Source organism: Aotus nancymaae, unplaced genomic scaffold, assembly GCF_030222135.1.
Source record: "Aotus nancymaae isolate 86718 unplaced genomic scaffold, 86718_ANA_hifiasm-v0.15.2.pri h1tg000022l_1, whole genome shotgun sequence".
Taxonomy (NCBI): domain Eukaryota; kingdom Metazoa; phylum Chordata; class Mammalia; order Primates; family Aotidae; genus Aotus; species Aotus nancymaae.
In genome coordinates, this window is record NW_026988435.1 from 19,547,210 (window position 1) to 19,563,732 (window position 16,523).

General features: G+C 35.7%; 1 long non-coding RNA gene and 1 pseudogene across 3 annotated transcripts in view; one reads left to right on the top strand and one right to left on the bottom strand.

The window, feature by feature from the left end:
* Positions 1-16,523, top strand: part of LOC135276386 (uncharacterized) — a 123,244-nt gene that overhangs the window by 71,834 nt on the left and 34,887 nt on the right. The window lies entirely within an intron of this gene.
* On the bottom strand, positions 11,347-11,582 carry LOC110568534 (cyclin-dependent kinases regulatory subunit 1-like; annotated as a pseudogene).

Below are 16,523 nucleotides of genomic sequence, written 5' to 3' on the forward strand. Positions count from 1 at the left end.
TTGACTAGTTCCAATCTTGACTGGTTTTCTCCATAGCAGTTTTGGAGTTGTTTTCCTGGACTCTTTCCACCTTTCACTTTGAGCTGATCCCAAATATTCCTCTTTTTTGGTTTTACATCTTCATTTTGATGGAGCATGTCCTACAGTGATTTCTTGAGATGGGTACGTTGGAGGTAAATTTTTCAATAGCACACATATCTAAAAATGGGTTTTTAAATTTCATTTTTATATGCAAAAATGTCTTTATTTTACTTCATTTTAGTTTTACTTTGATAGTGTGGATAGATATAAAAATCTAGTTGGAAAATAACTTCCTCACAGAATTTTAAAGACATTTTTATTTTGTCTCTTGTAGCTAGTGCTTCTGTGGAGAAAGTTAAAGCATTTTTATTCTGATATTTTATGTCTTTTTAAAAAAAAAAAACTCTTGTAGAATCTTTCTTTGTTTCTAGCATTTTAGAAGTTTGCAATGACACTTAATATGTATCCATTGCACTGGCCACTAAATGAGTCTTTCAAATTTAATGACCCTTCAAGTCAGGAAAATTTACAGAAAATAAATTTTAACTTATTTTTTTCTCTGTTAGCCTTTTGGTAACTCCTATTTTGTGAATATTTTACCTCCTATACTGGTGCTATAATTTTCCTATCTTTTCCATTTTATATTTAGTTTTAGAGTATCTTCGTTTAGTGTTTTTACTTAATTTTAAATTTCTACTTTAATATTTTAAATTTCAACAGTCTCTTTTTGTCTTATGGATTTTTTTGTTGTCATTGTTGCTTTTTCAGTAGAGGTGGCAGTTCTTGTTCCATGGATGAAATAAACTTACCTTTTTTTCTCTGAGAATATTGATAATGATTTCCCCCCATCTCCTTGAATAGATTCCCTTTTCTTCAAGTTTCATATTGCTGTTGGCTTGTTTGGGTTTGTTTTTAATGTTAGAGATTTTTCTCAGGTATCTTGTGATTTTTGGATGTATGCTTATGTATGAGGATTAGTCACTAAAAAGCTGATTAGAATGTTTGTGAGTATGTGTGATTTGTTGATTATAGATTTAACCGTGAAGTGTTTTTATTAGGTGGTCTCATAGGGGATTCAAAATCAATAGGTTTAGATCTTTTTCTTGTAAATGGTTCAGATTATCCAGATAAGAATTCTCTCCTGCTTAGATGGTATAAATCTGTCTACCAGCATCCTTGGAGCTAGGAGGGAAAAAGAGGACTGGGAATTTCAATATAAATGTATAGACTTTACTTCATCCCCCCTGTTTTCAATACAGAATACCTGGTTCAAAATCTGATATTGGTATCTCTTAATCCTGAATAGCTCTGCACTAGATTCCACATTCTAAATCTCTGGTATTCTGCCAGATCTTTGGCTGAGCAGCATGGAAGAGGAAATCTTGAAGTCTAATTGCTTCTCATATAAACTTTCAATAAGTCCTCTTATCCTTAGTTCACATTCACTTGTACTTCTACATGTTAATAATTTGCCCTGGATTCATGAGATTTTCGAGAGAATATGAAGCAAATCGAATTTTTTTTTCAAATTTACTTACTCCTACCTTAGGATTTAGCTTCTTGGGATCTCTAAATAATTTCTTACTTATTCTGCCTTCCCAGATTGATTATCATTTTCATTCATATGCTGTTCTTCTAAGTTGGAAAACCCCTTATATTATCACTTAAAAATTGTATTATGAAAATTTTCAAGCATGTACAAAATTTTTAAGCATGTAAAAAATACAGAGATAATAATAATAAGCTACCATGTACTCATTTGCTTCAACAAGTACCAATATATTGTCAATATGTTAACCACCCTGCCCTTGTCCTCCTATTCCAACATCCCACTAGAATGTTTTAAAACAAATCCTAGACACACATAATTTAATTTGTAGCTAATGCTCATGCTAATAGAACAAGTAAAGACTTAAAAAACGTAATTGTAAAGCAACATATGCCACAAAACTAGCAGTAATTATTTAATATAATCCAATATCTGAATCCATTCCAATTCTCTCTGGTTATCAGAAAATGTTGTCTTGTTACTTTTATTTTTTAAAAAATAATTAGAATCTTTATACTGTCTGGTTGATCAGCAAGCAAGCATAGGTGACCCAGTCATCAAACATGAGGCCCTATGATTGCTCTGTCTCTACCCATTTGTGTGGAGGAGTGATCATATGCCACGATCACTTCATGAGTCTTCATTTATGCCTTTTACCCAAGCACGTTTATTAAGTGTCTTTGGTCATGCTCAGAAGTGTTGTGATTTGGACAAGAAATTATGTAGTCACTCTATGCATGTGGACAGGTCCTATCACCAATGGAGAAGCCCATAAGGAACTTTAATACTTTATTTTCTCTCCAAGTCTTAGGTCTTGTAAAGGCCTTACTTTTAAAAATGGACTCATAATATTCATTCCTCCTCTTTTACCCACTTCCTAGTTGAAGAGGGGATTGAATAGTCAGATAAATTTCCTTTATAATGTATAGCATGCTCTTGAGGTATTGCTCAATTTCTTCAGTTCAGAACTTCAGTCTCAGCATGTAATTCTCATTCTACCATGCTGAACTTGAAACATTGATCTTGGGTACAAATGTGAGTTTCACTAATTTGAGGATGGAGATGATTCGTAATACAGTTATTATCATTCTTTAATTAATTACCTGAACAGCTCCCTGTGACCTATTCCATCTCCCAGTCCCTGTGCCTTTTGTTCTTTGTGTGATTTGGTGCTCAAAAAACTATAAATAAAATCTATTTTGAGCTTTTCTTTGTCTGTAAGGACTTACAGTTCTACAGCTATGTTAGGTTTCATTGTCAGTCTGTTCCCACTTGCTTTGTAATATCTTCCAGGAATTCTTTGCTTTTCTGGTTTGTGGTAGTATACCACCTGGCTTCCAAGTGCTTTTATGGATTTATTTTTTGTCACTTTACTTTCTGTGTTATTTGAAAAGGGATTTGAGGAAGCAAGGAAGGAAGCTAAACTCTAGGGTATTTGGTAAGCCATCTTGAATGAAAACCTCTATGCTTTTTTTCTTATTATTACAGACTTCTTAAAATTTTATTTCATTTTTCTCTATTTTTCATATATATATATACACATATGCATACATATATTATATATATGTATAAACTTCCAGAGACAATATTCCAATAGAAAATCTACTGAATATGACAACAGATGTGTGTAGTCATACGTGAACTGTAACTGCTAAAATCTCTCACTGAAGGAAGAAGAGATGGGCTTACTCTCTACAATTACAAGGAGAAGTTCTATCAGAAAATTAGAATTCTATTTATAGAAGATAGATAAAGCTGATGTGATTCAGAAAAATGCAAATAAAAATGGTAATGAATTGCCACTACACACTGACCAGAATCAGTAAATGAGAGAGACTGATATCACCAAGTGTTGGCAAGGATGCAGAGTAAGTAGAATTGTGCTATGAGTATGTGACAGTGGTGAGGCAGAAACTGTTAAATTTCTGAATTTAACAATCTAAAATTGTTTAGAAATTATGGTTTTATGAAAGGAAAGTGAACCAACAGATTTATAGTGCTTTCTAGAATTTGTAAACATGAAAGACTTCTCAACGGAACTGTAACACAGTTTATAACTGTAACCGCCCAACAGGTTCACCTTGCCCACCACCTAGACAGAGCACATTTATCAAGACAGGGCACTTGCAATGAAGAAAAAGTAATTCACACAAAAGCAGCTGTGTGGGAGACTGGAGTTTTATTATTACTCCAATCGGTCTCCCTGAAAACTCGGATACCGAAGGTTTTAGGTTTTCCCCACAGGAAGTGGGGAGTGCTGATTGGTTGGGTTGGAGATGAAATAATAGGGGGTCAAAGTGAGTTCTTCTTGCTGACTTCTGTTCCTAGATGGGGTGGCAGAACTAGTTGAGCCAGATTACCCTTCTGGGTGGTGTCATCTGCTGCATCAGAATGCGGGGTCTGCAAAAGTTCTCAAGCATTGATCTTATGCTTTACAACAGTGATGTCATTCCCAAGAGCAATTTGGGGAGGTTCAGACTCTTGCAGCTGGAGGTTGCATGACCACTAAATGATAATTTCTAATCTTGTAGCCAACGTGTTAGTCCTACAAAGGCAAAGTGGTCCCTAGGAAAGAAGGGGGTCTTTTCGGGAAAGGGTTATTATCGATTTTGTTTCAGAGTCAAACTATAAATTTATTCCCAAGGTTATTTAGGCCTATGCCCAGGAATGAACAACGACAGCTTAAATGTTAAAAGCAAGATGGAGTTGGTTAGGTCTGATCTCTTCCACTGTCATAATTTCCTCAGTTATGATTTTTGCAAAGGCAGTTTCATAACATTCAAACTTAATGCCCATATGCTTCTGTCAGATTAATGGCATAATCAAGGAAGTAGTTTACTAATTAAGAATGCATGTCACTCTAAAATGGTACCTGAACCTTATATCATCCACAGCATAATTTTAACTGCTTTGATAAGGAACATTTTTTCCCAGTCAACCTTTGCTACTCTGAATACATGATAAAAGTTTTTAAGTAAACAATGTTTAAATCAAAGTGCAATGTTTATTCTCAAATACATATTTAAATCAATGTATAGTCTTTTTAGTTTAATTAAATGTGATTTTCTCATACTTTGTGTTAGATTAAGAAATAACTATGTAAGATTTTCTCTTTTGGTTCACCTAAACATTTTCTTCTCCTATATTAAGATACATGAAGGCAGTTAATTATATTTTGTTAATGGTGATCATAATGACTCAAAACATGAGAAATTCAAATATTTTTTCCATTTCAATACAAGTTAGTTTTCAGGACAGACATACAGAGAAAAATATGAGTGCATTCTGCTTTGTTTGGCTCATTTAGAAGAAAAACTGTAGCAGGTAAAATCAGTGGGGAAAAAATTAGACAAGTTTATCTTTTAAAAATTATTTTCATTGTGAAATAATACATGTTCACATAGAAAAGCACTGAAAGGCCTAAACAAGAAAAGAAGAATCTAGAGAGCCATTATTAATATTTTTCTATTTCTATATAGGTTCTTCCCTATAAATGCATATACACAGTGTGTACTTGGGTGTCTGTATTTCATATGTATGCCCAGATACAGATATACATAGAACTACAGGGTGTGTGTGTGTGTGTGTGCGCGCGTGCATGCATTTCTGCAAGTATATATTCTGTTTTATAATTCTTAAAAATTAGCAATAAAAGATGAGTATATTCTAATGCTACAATATACAATCTGGAAAAAAATAAATCAACTGTTCCTTTACTGTATATTTTAGTTTATTAAGCATTTACTATATGTTGCTTCTCTACTCAGGGCTGAGGTTACAATTTCTGCCCTAGAGAGCCATCAGTTTAACAGAGAGATTAAACAGACAATTTTGCAAGAGTGATAAATTCTGTAGTAGAAGAATGCCCAGGATATAGGAGAACACACAGCAGGGAATTTAATTTATACTGGAAATAACCAGGATGTTTTTTCAGAAAAGGTTCACATCTGAGCTAAGTATTGAGTGAGTATGAGTTTCAGTGAAGGAGGTGGGTCTAGATAAGGGGAGGTGGGTGGTGGATCAGCCCGAAAGTTATGAGAGTAAAGCACATTAGAAAAAGTGAAAGCAGTCTCCCATCACCACAGGATAGGGTAACGAGAGAGGCGTGGTGAAATGAATGATAAGGCTGGAGAATTAGGTAGGAACAGATAATTAAAAATCAGTGTAAGTGTTTGAATTTCATTCAGAAAGTATTTGAGAGCTAAGGAAAGATTTTAAACTGAGGAGTGGTGTAATCAGATTTGCAATTTTGAATGCTCTACTGAGCAGTCTGGTGAGTGCATTGGAAGAGATGAAGTATAGAGTTATGGAGTGTAGTGAGAATTGATAATGATTCTATGAAAGGAGGTAAATACACACATATACTGAAGAGGCAGTTGGGATCAAGGGGAAGAGGTAAATTTGATGGTTAAGTTTTGACAGCTGTATTGCTGGAACTGAGTGATTGTGTGTGAGGTATGAAGGAGAGGAAAAAGACAATGTTCATATTTGGATTTATAATTTGAAATCTAGATGATTGAGCATTGTAGAGAATAAGATTTTGAAAAGAAGATGAGTTTCATTTTGAAAAGATTGGGTTTGAGATTCATGTGGAACATTCAAAATAAGTCATTGGATAGAAGGGCTGAGCTGAAAATTTAGAGTGGATAGGATGATAGATCAGTGTGTCTCAATTTTGGTATACATAAGAAACCGCTTTTTAAAAAAAAATTTTTTTTAATTGTATTGCCTATGCGGCATTCCACACCAATTAAATCAGAATCTCTAGGGGCAGGAACCAAGCACTGACGTTTCTTTTTTTTTAACCTTCAGGTTTAGGGGTACATGTATAGGATGTGCAGTTTTGTTGCATAGGTTAATGTGTGTAATGGGGTTTGAATTATTTCATTACCCAGGTATTAAACCTAGTATCCATTAGTAATTTTTCCTGATCCTATCCGCCCTTCACCCTACAATAGGCCCAAGTGTATGTTGTTTCCCTCTGTGTGTCCATGTGTTCTCATCCTTTAGCTCCCACTTGTAGGTGAGAATATACAGTATTTGATTTTCTGTTCCTCCATTAGTTTGCTAAGGATAATGGTCTCCACCTCCATTCATGTTCCTGCAAAGGACATGATCTTGTTCTTTTTATGGCTGCGTAGTATTCCTTAATATATATGTACCACATATTCTTTATCCAGTCTATTATTGGTGGACATTTGGATTGATTCCACATCTTTACTATTGTGAATAGTGCTGCAGTGAACATATGTGTACATGTGTCTTTATAATAGAATGATTTATTTTTCTTTTGGTATATACCCAGTGATGGGATTGCTGGGTCAAATGGTATTTCTGACTTTAGGTCTTTGAGGAATCATCGCTGCAGTGTCTTTCACAATGGTTGACCTAATTTACACTCCCACTAACAGTACTAAGTGTTCCTTTTTCTGCACAACTCCAGCATCTGTTATTTTTTGAATATTCATATTAGTCATTCTGACTGGTGTGAGATGTCATCTCATTGCGGTTTCGATTTTCATATTTCTAATGATCAGTGGTGCTGGGCTTTTCTTCACTTATTTGTTGGCTGCATGTATATCTTCTTTTAAAAAGTGTCTATTCAAGTGTCTATTCATGTTCTTTGCCACTTTTTAATGGAGTTTTTTTTTTCTTATACATTTTTTAAGTTCCTTATAAAAAACACTGACCTTTCAAAAACTCCTTGAATGGTTCCAGTGGGCATCCCAAGATTTAGAATCACTCTCCCAAAGAGATGACATAGACCAGTGGGTCTCAATGTTGACTCTTCAACAGAATCATTTAAAGTGCTTTAAATATTCTCAAGATGCAGGTCACATCTTGCAAACATTAAATGGGAGTATATGGAGATAGAGTCCATATAGCATTATTTTCGATACCAGGTTTATTGAGGTATAATTCACATAATATAAAATTCATCCTTTTAAGGTGTCCAATTCAGTGTTTTTTAGCATCCTAAGTTCATATGGACAATTCATATAAGTAGTGTTATACAATATATGGCTTCAAATCTGGCTTCGATGTTGAATTAAAATAGGAATAAGAAACATCATTGTCTTGTTTCTGATCTTAGAGGAGAAGCATTCTTTTTTTATGATTAATTACAGTGTTAGCTGTGCGTGTTGTTAGTTTGTTGCTATAGATGCGAGGTTGTTTATTGAGTTTCCTGAATTAATTGTGAAGAGCCTGATTTTCTGTCATGCATACCCCTCAATATCTCTGCTCCGTTAGCTTAGTGGTCAGCAAATGACTTCACATAGATTTCTTTGAATGTGTTGAACCAGTAAGTTGATGTCATTTTGCTGAAGGGCATTGAGTGCATGTGTTTGAGGGGAATATTTTAACCTCTCATTTCAGGACAGTAATTAAAGATGTGCTCATTTTCTTTTAGCAGATTAGTGCTTTAAAGGTTAATAAAAATTAACTCAGAGATTCCAACAGGTAGTTTAAAAACTCTACTTTAGCCTTCATTTCCTGCTTGTGCAAAGCCTCAGAGTTATCCACAGGTGATTCATGCCTCCCAGGTCTTTCCTGCGCATGTGCACTCCCTGCAAGTGCATATGGTCTTCTAGAGTTCCAGGAATACATTAGATATTTTCAATATTCCATATGAAAATCCCATCCCCCAATGTTTTCTTTTAAAGTTTTTGCTAAGTCTCTTACTTATCCCAACTTGTGTCACTGCCTCAGTTGCACAATTGAATAATTGGCACTGACTGATTTCAACAAATTTCTTAAGGACAGGACTGTTCATACCAAATGAGCTCCTGCCTTAGATTTGAGTCAACTGTCAGTCACATCAGGTAAAAACAAGCCCCGAGAATGAAAGTGCTAGTGAGGTGAATAGTGACAGTTCTCTAGGGATGGGATTTTCCAGGAACTTCAAACCCATTCACTTCCTTCCAGTGGCTCCTGGGCTTCTAGAGTTTGCAGTTTGTGTAGCTTTTGGTTGGAAGGCTACCATGGGCATAGGGAGGGGATAGGGAAGATTGAAATGCCACAAAGCTTGCTGTTTTTACCAAGGGCCAGTTGATTTTTTGGAATAAATGTTCCTCAGATTTTTGCAAACCTTTGCTTAATTGCTAGAGTTCTGACAAAGTTTATTTATTTATTTTTTTTTACCATTTTTAGTAGTATTCTCTTTTTTTTTTAATGGAGGAGTGGATTTATGGAGGTCTGTACTCTGCCATTCATAGGGGTTCCTATTGTAATTTGTATACTGCCTTACAGATTCCAAAGTTTATTTTTTTTTCCCCATTTTTAGTAATATTCTCTTTTTTTTAATGGAGGAGTGGATTTATGGAGGTATGTACTCTGCCATTCATAGGGTTTCCTATTATAATTTGTATACTGCCTTACAGATTCCAATGTTCATGAAAAGTTGAAAAACACTGGTTTTTAGAGAAAAGATCAAGACCAGATTCTAGAAGACACAAATGTTTAAGACCAGGAAGAGGAGCAAGAGCTTATAAATAAGGCAGATAAGGAATGGTACTGAGATGAATGGGCTTATAAAAAGCAAAAGAAAAAAGAGTTTTAGGAATAGAATAAAGCTATTAAATGCTGCCTACACAGATCAGAAAATTGATTCAAAAATACTGATTTGAATTATCTACCAAAAGTCACTGAGATATATTTTTTTAGATGAATTTTGGTGGAATGATGGGGACAGAATCCTGACTATAGTAAGTTGTTATATAAACGGGAGGTTAAGAAAGAGAAAGTAGCTGGAAAGGGAAGGAGAGATAATATAGACCCGTAGCTGGAACAGGACATGAAGTAAAGAAAGTTGCATTCTCCTAGGGTTCAGTTTAACTGCTCTATTTATTATTCATAATTTCTTTTTGGCCTCTATTCTAGACCATAGGGCTATCACTAGTGATTTGGACTTGTAGGTGAGGAGAGTGACCTTTCTCCCATTATATAATGAAGAAATGTAATCCTAGACATATTAGTCATGCCTCTAAACAGATTCTCAATGAAACAGTGGTGACAAATAATAACTAGATCTACGAAGGGCAGTAGACTGAAGCATGAATAAAGTCTGAGAAAACTGAGATTAAATCCCACTTTACCATGCTACTGGTACTAGCTGTATGACCTTGACCAAATTACTTTGACTTTCTTGACTTTGCTTTCCTCATGTGAATAATAATGCTAATCATTCAAGATTGTCATGGGGGGTCAATTGAGATAATGCCCAGTTCTGGCAATAAAGAGAACTCCTAGCTCTGCCTCTCGGATGCTGCATTAGAATGGAAGAGTTAGCTTTCTAATATCTCCATTTTCTCATCTATACCATTAAAAGAGTAAGGTTATATAATCTTTATGCTTCTTTTCAACTTTATCTATGAGGCTTCCAATTTCTTTTAGTTGAGTGCTATTCTTCATGCACTTTGTGGGCTAGATAGATATTTGGAGTTGGCCTGGGACTTAAACAAATCTATAGATGACAGTTTCCACTAGAAAAGGCATTCCAAAGAATTGACTTACAAATAAACTGTGGAAGATAGCTCTGCCAAGCTGGGTAATAGTTTTAAATAGATGGGCTCAACCTAGGATATATAATAGAGTGCGCTCACCAATGCATATTTCCGATCCTTTAGAAATGAGCTTTGAAGACAGCACAACTGGTGTAATATCACATCCCAAAGTTAAGTCTCCGTTGTGGGTGGTCCTGGATTGATCATTATAACTGAAATCTTTCTGTGTTTATGAATGTTTATAAATGCTAGTTTCTGGCAGTTGAGGAGACTTTGAAGCAGTAAACCGCACAAGGGAGAAGGGTAAGTTTGAAGCCAGACAGTGTTCAGGAGGAGTAAAGCAGAGAAAAGAGTGAGTCATTGGATGACAGAAGGATTGGTAAGACCAGCAAGTGTTATGAGACCCAGATTAGATAAGTGACTCAGAATCTCAGGACAAGGGAGAACTGGAGGCCCAGTAAGGTTAAGATGGGCCAGAACAGGAAGAGCAAAACAAAAAGGATTTGCCTTCTCAGAGATGATTTCTTTTTCCTACTGATATCAGTTTGTTTTGTTGAATTCACCGATGCATTGTGGTAGAATTTTGAGTAGGTCATATATAATTTAACCTCCCATTTCAGGACAATAAGTAAAGATTTGCACATTTTCTTTTAGCAGATTAGTGCTTGAAAGGTTAAGGAAAATTAACTCAGAGATTCAGAGACTTAAAAGGAGATGAAATAATTAGGAAATAAAAACACTGAAAAGCAACACTGAATTCATTGTGATTTTATTAGAAAACAGTTTCTACACAACTTTTTATTGTTATAAAAACTTCCTCTTTAATCAAGGCTTTTAATCTAAGCAGATTTCTTGAATAAAATGGAAAGTTTCCAGAATATTGAAATATAAATCTGCAAGTCACCAAATATACAACACCTGGCAGGAAAACACAAAAACAGCAAGTTTACATGATCCCTGTAACAGCCATGGTCTTAATCTCAGATGCTTCCTCCATCTTCCAAGTATGTTCTGGATACAGAGCACACCATAGCTTCTGGGGTCATACTCAATTGAGACTGTTGGTTTATAAAACACTCACCTGGCTGGGCTATGATAGTGGTGGCTCTACTCAAGAAGCAAAGCACTTACCATCACATTCAAACAGTGTATTGAACATCTTTTAAATATCAAAGTGGGCAACAAGATGGCAACATAATAATGTTATCAGAAAGATGCTAGGAAGTAAGGACGGCTGTGTAAAACTTGGGGCTAAAAAGTGGCTTGCCAGCTTCATTTCTTTGGCTTCTTGGGTAGTGGGCACGAGAACAGTAAGATGTGAGGTTCTGGTTCCTGGATCATATAATGGGCACATCCCTGACTCTGCTGAACACCAGGATTCCTCCATTCAGATTCAGACATCAAATGGTTTTAGAGACCAGCTTGGTTATGTCTTTGGGCAGCATGACATGCCGATACTCAAACTGCTTGTTGTATTTGTTCGAATAATAAGTTTGTTTGCGAGACATGATTGCTACATCTGCTACCCTTCAGCCCTGCGCCGCCAACCTCCAAGCACTCCCAGCAACACCTTTACACAACTTTTAACACATGGTGTCCCAATTGTGGTTTCTGGCTTAATTGTAAAGCTATGTCTACTTTGACTTTTTTTTCTCCCCCTGCTTATTTCCTTCAGGTGGCCTGTCACACAAATTTATGTTTAACATTAAAGATGGCCAATTTTCCTTTAAGACTGCTCCAGTTCCACACTACTTCTCGAAATAACTGGAGCTGTCCAGGATGGGCTGGGAATACCCCATCTACATGATCTGTATTACTGGAGGCTTCGCATTCTCTCAGAGATGTTTTGCTCATGTATACCATTTGGCAAGAGAGAGTCATTGGCATGTCCTTGGATGACCCCTTGCCTAAGTGGAGTTTTTGGATGATACTGTTGATCAATGGGGGCTTTGTAGGCAGCCAAGCAGCACTGCTGCCCTGAAGATTTTCCTCAGCACCCTGAAAATGACACTAACATTATGAAAAATTTCTCCAAAGACAGACATTTTCAATTAGCCAAATTACTCTAACAGTAATTTAAATCAGGAAGATTTAAGGCAGAGCTAGTTTCTATGCCAGCCAAGAAGACAGCTCTGCCAGTTGAAAGGCAAGCACATCCTTCCCTGCCAGCTTGCAATGAGATGGTTCTTGCAGTGACAGCAGATCTACCATGCATGTTTGATTTAAAGCCCTCCATTACCATACCTTTGTAATTATCATCAGGCAATGATGAGTCCTGGGGAAAGTATGGAACTTAAATTCTAGGATCAAGAAGCCTCATCAAAATGCAGCACATGAAATGAATCTTTCTTCTTGTATAGCTTTTCTTTTCAACCAATTGGTCTTGATTTAAGTAAAACTGTAGCAAAACCCTGTGCCAAAATTGTGATTCATTTTCACTTTGCTAATCAAAATGTTGTTTCACAAGGCTCTGATGGTGTTCAAGACACCTTATAGGAGGTATGATTTTTCTTTAAGTTGGCTGGTGAAGATCCTTTATTTCATATGGAAGTCATGAGAATGATTTGTAAAGGCTCATTTAATTGGCAAATTCTCTTCTTCTTGGATAGTGCTCTCACAATGATTCTATGGGACAAACGTTATACTGCTGACTTATTTGCTGTTCCTTAAGGTTAATGATATGTAGACTACTGTACAACTACCTTTTTCCTACCTATGGACTGTATGTTGTTTAGGAAACATAAATTTCAGAGGATTTGTAAGGATGAGAGAGGTTGCTTTTTCTTTAAAAGATCTAACTTCAATTAGCAACATTTTGTTAAATATCTAACTTTGCCCAGTGCTCTGTGCTTTACTTATAGTTAAGCAGCATGATGTGAAGAAAGAAGCATAGGCTTAATTCCAGATCTCAGTACAAATCTGAATTCTTCTTACTTGCAAATTGGTGTGACCATGGATAGATATCTTTATCCCTCTACTACCTCAAATCTCTCCTACAATATAGTGGTGTTGGAATAGATCCTCTCCAGGTCCCCTCCATCTTTGACACCTATGATTCCATGAATATGGTAATCCCCCTCTTGAAGAAATAACCATCAGGCTCCAAGTTTAGTACTTAGTATATAATTTTATTTAAAAAGTTATTTATGACATTCTAGCAATGCATATTTAGGAGCCATTTTCTTCCAGGACTTCTCTTCTACCTGTCTTTTATTATTTCAGATAATGGAAGTTTGAAACCAAAAAGGGATATGTTAGCATTATTCTTATATTCGTAGACTCAGGGTTAAATAAAATTGGCTCCTTTGGTTTGGGGAATAGTATCCTCACTGAGACACCTGTGGCTCATTTAGACTTTAACATTTGCCCACTTTGTATTACTATATTACATACCAAGTGCTGCCTTCCCAGCTAGATGATAAATTCTTATAGGTCTGGGATCATGCTTTTGGGCTCTAAATGTCTCTAAAAAAATAAGCTTATGGAAAAATTGTACCAAAGATTTCCTTTTAATCACTGAAATGCAAACAATTTTTCACAACACCCAATGAAAACAATGTATAAATGAATCATTTGTTGTACTGTAGTAAACTGAACTTCAATTTGGTGTAATTAGTGTCAATTTGTTTTTAATTGACAATTCCTCTTAAAAATCATATGGCATATAGCTACGTAGTTCTACTTCACAAATAGCTTACCTAGTATATAATTTTATATATACTAGGTTTTGTGGTCTTTCTCCCCTTAAAACAATACAGTGAAAAAATAGAGCACACACACACATATACACACACACACACGAACAGCTGTATACTTTGAAAACCAGAATATCTCAGTTTAGAAAGCAAATATGCCAGTCTCACAGCCTTTAGGGACGTCTCCCTTCACTGAGCTCTTCAGCTGTGATTTTGCTCTATTGTGATGTATATGCTGTGATGGGATTGGTTTGCTATCATAGTCTTTGATATTGGTACTGCCTCTCCAGAGAGATTGCAAATTTATTAACAGAAAAGACTATGTATTTTATGTTTCTTTATTCCAAGTGTCTAATAGAGTTTTATTTATTTAGAAAGACCTCAATAGTTGCTGTAATTATGCAGGTAGGGCAATAGACACATTACCCATTGAAAACTCATAATAAAATCAGCAAATGTTAAGACAGTTTATTAAACTTCCTAATTGACAAAACAAACAATGGAGAAATAGCTATCTTTATGCTAATTAAACAACTGTAAATTTTGTATCCTGTTTCTCTTATGTGGAAGGATATATTTTGATCTTTTAGATATTGCCATAGAGTTTAATCTGGGATCTTATGTAGTGTAGGATATTTCAAGATTCAAAATGCTTTTAATTCAGCTAAAATAACAAATTTATTAGATAATTAAATTATTTTCTATATCAACACTGTATACATTAAAATGGGAGGCAGCGTTGAAATTATTGAAAAAAAGATTTTTATTAATAGTAATTTATATGATATCTAATTCATGTCTCAGAAATACACATATAAATCCTTAAATTGTATCTTTCATTCATATTTGAAGAATTTTGGCATTTTTTCAGAGGAAAACTATCCTAGACCTCTATCAGCACAGTAAATAAAACATTTATAATGGTAGGTAGTATAACAAGGACAGTCTAGAAAAATCTATATAAATCAAAATCCCAAGAGTTCTTTTTAATATTCAGGATGAGAAGTAATTTTTCTCTAAATTAAAGTCCCTTGGTATGAATATGATAGTTCACTATTTTATAAATAATAAATTATTATTTCCTACAACTTATGAGTGTTTCGACAATTGAAGCTATGTTTGGAATATGAGTATATGTCTGTTTATGTGGAGAATAGATGGTGATAAATGACTGACATTGTGTGCTTTGAAAAAGACTAGGCAAAATAATTTCTAAGTTTTACAGAAGGCAGAAACGATGCTTAGTGGGATTCTTTATGGCAAAAATTTGGAAGTGCCTGATGGAAGCACGTCTTCATGCTTAAATCTGAATGGTAATAATATTATGTATTACAAATAATGAGCTTGGAAGGGGTAAAATCTTGCAGAAATCATGCTAGATGCTTTACTTGTTTAAGCCTCCCAACAACCCTACAATGTAGACATTAACATCCCCTTTACCTTTGGAATAACTGGATCTTAGATGCTTAAGAACCTGAAGGAAATAAGTTTTAAAACTAAATCTGATCCCAAATCCCTCACACGCCAAACTTTATGCTCTTTTATTGCATCATGTTGATTTCCTGTGCTGAGGAAAAAGTTACTTTTCCTTTTGCTATCTATAATATAAGTAGTTCTTTGCATACTGGTTCTGGCACTGTCTTACACAGGATCTTCCAATAACTGCCAGTCACATAGTGACAATTATGCTTGATTAAGCAGATCCAGTAAGTACTTGATCGACTTCTTCCCATAAATGCTGACATTCTGCAGCCAAAGGGAAAAGAACACTTGCCACGATTCTGAGCACTCTGGGCATCTCACCTCATCCCTCCCCTGAGTTTCCTAAGATCAATGTTCCAAGAGTCTTAGACTCAGCCCAGATTCCAGGGTTTCTGTCAAATTCTTCCTGGATAATTTGAGATTTTGAGGTCTGTGAGTCCTACAGGCAGACAGGTGACAATTTATAAGATTCAAGGGTATGTTCAGCAAGTATCATTGTTGCTATTGGTCATTCTATTCCAGATAATTCATTGTTAGTGATGTTGAAGTCTTCACAGTGTTCCAGAATCCTCTAGAAATACATAGGAAAGAGTGCTTTGAAAATTATTATTATTTTTGAGGCGGAGTTTCACTCTTGTTACCCAGGCTGGAGTGCAATGGCGCGATCTCGGCTCACCGCAACGTCCGCCTCCTGAGTTCAGGCAATTCTCCTACCTCAGCCTCCTGCGTAGCTGGGATTACAGGCACGCGCCACCATGCCCAGCTAATTTTTTGTATTTTTAGTAGAGATGGGGTTTCACCATGTTGACCAGGATGGTCTCGATTTCTTGACCTCGTGATCCACCCACCTCGGCCTCCCAAAGTGCTAGGATTACAGGCGTGAGCCACTGCGCCTGGCCCTTGAAAATTATTAATGCGTGCTATTATGAGAATATAAATTTCCCCACAAGATAACTTCATAGCTATTGGCTAGCACATTGTTTTATAATCTTTCGATACGATGACTTCAGTAGTTTCTCAAAAGCTGGCCCAATGTTCATATGTATCAGAATTGCTCAACAATCTCGATACCCCTCTGGACCCTATCCCCCTGCCTCAGATTATCATACCCTCTAACATAGAGTATTAGAGTAATATAAGTAGCTTAATGTAATAAAGCTTAATTTTATGTAGGACTCAAATTGGGATCGAGCAACATTCCTGAATGGCTTTCCTCTAAAAATGACCCAGGGATTTGAGCTCTTCCTTTGGAAGGCTCCCCGTTTCAGAGTT